Source organism: Poecilia reticulata, linkage group LG2 (genome assembly GCF_000633615.1).
Source record: "Poecilia reticulata strain Guanapo linkage group LG2, Guppy_female_1.0+MT, whole genome shotgun sequence".
NCBI classification, from domain to species: Eukaryota; Metazoa; Chordata; class Actinopteri; order Cyprinodontiformes; family Poeciliidae; genus Poecilia; species Poecilia reticulata.
Window position 1 is genome coordinate 3,276,118 of NC_024332.1, and position 3,588 is coordinate 3,279,705.

Below are 3,588 nucleotides of genomic sequence, written 5' to 3' on the forward strand. Positions count from 1 at the left end.
TGTAGTGGTCGCAGAGACAACAGTCCCAGGGGTATTACTGTAGCAGTAGCAGTCAGCTTACTCAACAAAAGAAGGCAAGCAATAAAAGGGGGTTGCACAGCTAGGCAGAAAGGTGGGCAGCATTTGCAGAATCCCCTCGACACGCTGAGGCAACGGGCAAGCAGTCATGGTGGGGGAGTTCATCGTGATCCCAAGAAACGTGACCTCCTGAGATGGAACAAGGTTGCTCTTCTGCCAGTTCACATGAAGACCCAACAGGTCTATGTGATTGAGTAATGTTTGTGTGTCTGCATCCGCCTGAGCTTCTGTGGATGCACGGATCAGCCAATAATCCAAGTACAGCAGGAGTGAACACATGAAGGGACAGTGAAAGACCGAATGGAAGAACTCTGAACTTGAAATGCTTGCCCTGAACTGCAAAGCGGAGAAACTGCCAATGGCGTGGTGCAATCGGTACATGAAAGCATGTATCCCTCAAGTCGACAAAGGTGATCCAGTCGCCTCGGGAGATTGTCTGAAGCACATCTCTAATGCTCAACATGTGGAAAGGGATAGTCTTCAGAAACACATTCAGATTTCTCAGGTCCAAAATTGGTTGGAGTCCACCTTTCTTCTTTGGGACTAAAAAATACTTTGAATAAAAGCCCTCTGGATGCCGCAGGGGTTGGACAAGCAATATTATGCCCTTGGCCAGCAAGGCGTCTATCTCGTGGCTTAGCGTCAGAGTTTTACCTGGTCGTGAATCACCGTCATCCTGACTTGACCAGGAACAGAAGGGCGGCGGCGGAACTGTAGCAAGTAACCACGAGTTAGTGTAAACACCACCCATGGATTGGAAACGAGAGTGGTCCAGCAACTGAGCTGACCCCAACTGAGCTGACTGGGTCAGGTCGAGCTGAAATCATCACTCTTGACACTCAAGTCGAACACAGCTGCACTCAACCAAAAAACAAGCACGAAAACGCCTGCAACAATAGAGGCAAGCCGAACACGGCTGCACAATGTAAACTAAAGTAAGCCCGAAATCGGCTGCGATAATAAAATAAAGATGAGCCAAATATTGCGGCACAATATAAAGAAAAAGCAAGCCCAAAAACGGCTGCAATACAACTACAAGCTGATACGGCTAAGCAAACAAGCTGGTCGGAAACGACTAACACCGTACCACCAGCAATAAGGCAAAACCGAAGCGGGTAGCGAATGTTCTATCGCCGATTAAAAAGAAAAACAACTTACCAATCGAAGAACAAAAGTTGTATTAAAGGGGAGCTTGCACAGTCTCTGGAGGGCCAGATGATCCTTGCAGCTCCGACCCTAGTCTCGAGACTACCAGCGACAAGCAAAGAAACAAAGGTCTTACCATCTGTTCAACCTGCATGCTCACGTGACTATATGTCATTGTCACGTGACTATATAGACTTACCGGTCTCACCCGGAGTCACACATGACCATGTTGGTATAAGATACTCGACCTGTGGATGTGCAAGAATCATCATTCAGTGCTTTAAGCACCGCTTCTGGCAATGTGCTCTACTTCCACATGTGGGCGGAGTCAGCGTCATGTAATTTGATTGATAGTGATAGGATGCGCCTCCTGGCTTTGGTCGTTTTCGACCAGCAACGATGCTGTGGGGTAGCTTTTTACAGGTTATCTGTCTCACATATTCTGCCACGATATAGGGACAGTTTTGACAAATATGTTAAATAAATAAATGAATAAATAATTTTTATTTATAATAGTGACATGCTGCAGCTGGACTGGTTTTGTTGAGGAAACTATGCGTGGTGTATCTGTGTTGTTTTGGTACTCAAATGTCCTGAAGCAGTGAATGCACCATCTGGAAAGGCGTACCGCAGTGATTGGGCTGATGAGCTCCACCTGTGCAGTTGTGTCCTTGCTAACAGACGGTAGGAGAAGAAGGAACATGGTATATATTATATTTAAAGACATTGGTTACGAAATGGGATGTTCGCTTTTTGGAGATGATTTCACTGTATGGAAAAGAGGTAATATTTATTACTTTAATGTGAAGAAAATGCAATAAGATATTTTTAAAGAAGTGAGAAACGTATGACAGAGTGTTGGGCTATGCAGACGAAAAACGGAAATAGAGTAATATTACGAGAATAAAGTCATAATATCAGAAATATAAAGTCGACATAATACGAGAATTATGTATTAAAAACAATTTGTTTAGGTTCAAGTTGTGTATCATTGACTTTAAAACAAACATACAGATAGTAGGCCTGACATTTTATTTCAAATGTATACTTTATTTAGAATACAAAACATGGGTTTAACAATAATATTTGTGTGGGTATCAACACATATTGAAGTAACACAACTGTAGATGACGGTTGTGTCATCTATGACTGTGTCATCAGTTGTAGATGACACAAATGAAGACAGTAAAAAAAATCCCACAAGGTTCATAGCAAAAATAAGCAAATCTGAAGGAAAGAATGTCATTAAACAAAACCTGATGGAAAAAATGGTAAAAAAAAAAAAAAAAAAGTGGGATGAAGAAAGAAAAGGAAAATGGGTTTTATAAAATCCCAAAAGTAGTAGGTGAAATAAGACCTGGGAGAAGAAATAGAAAGAAGGAAACATTTCTAAGAATATTGGACATATGGAACTTAATTATGCACATTTTAAAATACAAAAGCATAATAGAGGGAAATGTGATTTTTGTGGAATGGATGAAACCATTGAACATGTTTTATTAGAATATCTGAAATATGAAGGAGAGAATTTGAAGAAAACACTAGTTTAATATGATGGTTACACTGAAAAAAAAACTTGGTGAGTAAACATACAAATAACATAAAAACAATGTCCTTTGTTTGTGATTGGGTAATGTTCCAACATGTAATTTACAAACTAATGATTTGGAGTGCCGGCAAAGCAGGGTTTACTGATGTATCAAACTGTTACTCTATGGCCCAATTTATATGTTTTGCAAGTGTCTCTACTCCAGCATACCTGATTCAAATGATTGTATTTTGTCCTATAGCCACTAAGTGCTGCAAAAGTCTGTAAATCAGTCTTAGAAAAAAGTCTGGTGTGTGACAGCAGGGATATACCTAAAACATGCTGCACAGTAGACTTGGGTCGAGAACAAAATTATGTGAAAGTGATTTCTCTTGTTTAAATAAAGAGTACCCATTTTTCACTCTCTGGCCCTGTAAGCTAAATGTATCACAAATTGATAAACTGGAGCTTAGTTTGAATGCAGGGTGGTGATGACCTTTCAGTCAGGAGATTCTGATGGCTGCGGCTTTGGTTTATGTCTCCCTGTTTAACTGCCTGCTGAAATAAAACAACGGCCAGAATAGCAGTAGTTCATGGCTAGCAGTGAGTGCAAGGACAGAGACAAGGAGAGCAGCTGTTTAAAAAAAAATTGCATCAGTTTAAGCTATAAAATGCAAATGGACAATTTTCTTAATGTTGGGATAGCTGAATTATTTGACTTAATTCAGCAATTAAAAAAAATGTATATTCAGTTATAGATCCTTTTAAATTGGACTAAAATTACAAAAATGTCTAGGCGCAGCCGAGTTGTTGAGGGGATCCGTTTTGGTGGCCTT

General features: G+C 40.4%; 2 long non-coding RNA genes across 2 annotated transcripts in view; one reads left to right on the forward strand and one right to left on the reverse strand.

Annotated features, from left to right (window-relative positions):
- Positions 1-1,487, reverse strand: part of LOC103475973 (uncharacterized) — a 25,561-nt gene extending 24,074 nt beyond the window's left edge. The window contains exons 1-2 of the long non-coding RNA XR_535383.1: positions 1,424-1,487; positions 1,237-1,326 (exon numbers count right to left, since the gene is read on the reverse strand). This is a non-coding gene — a long non-coding RNA (uncharacterized LOC103475973). The remainder of the gene's footprint in view (positions 1-1,236; positions 1,327-1,423) is intronic.
- Positions 1,488-1,917: 430 nt separating this feature from the next.
- LOC103475967 (uncharacterized) overlaps positions 1,918-3,588 on the forward strand; it is an 8,569-nt gene continuing 6,898 nt past the window's right edge. Inside the window, exon 1 of the long non-coding RNA XR_535382.1 lies at positions 1,918-2,007. This is a non-coding gene — a long non-coding RNA (uncharacterized LOC103475967). The remainder of the gene's footprint in view (positions 2,008-3,588) is intronic.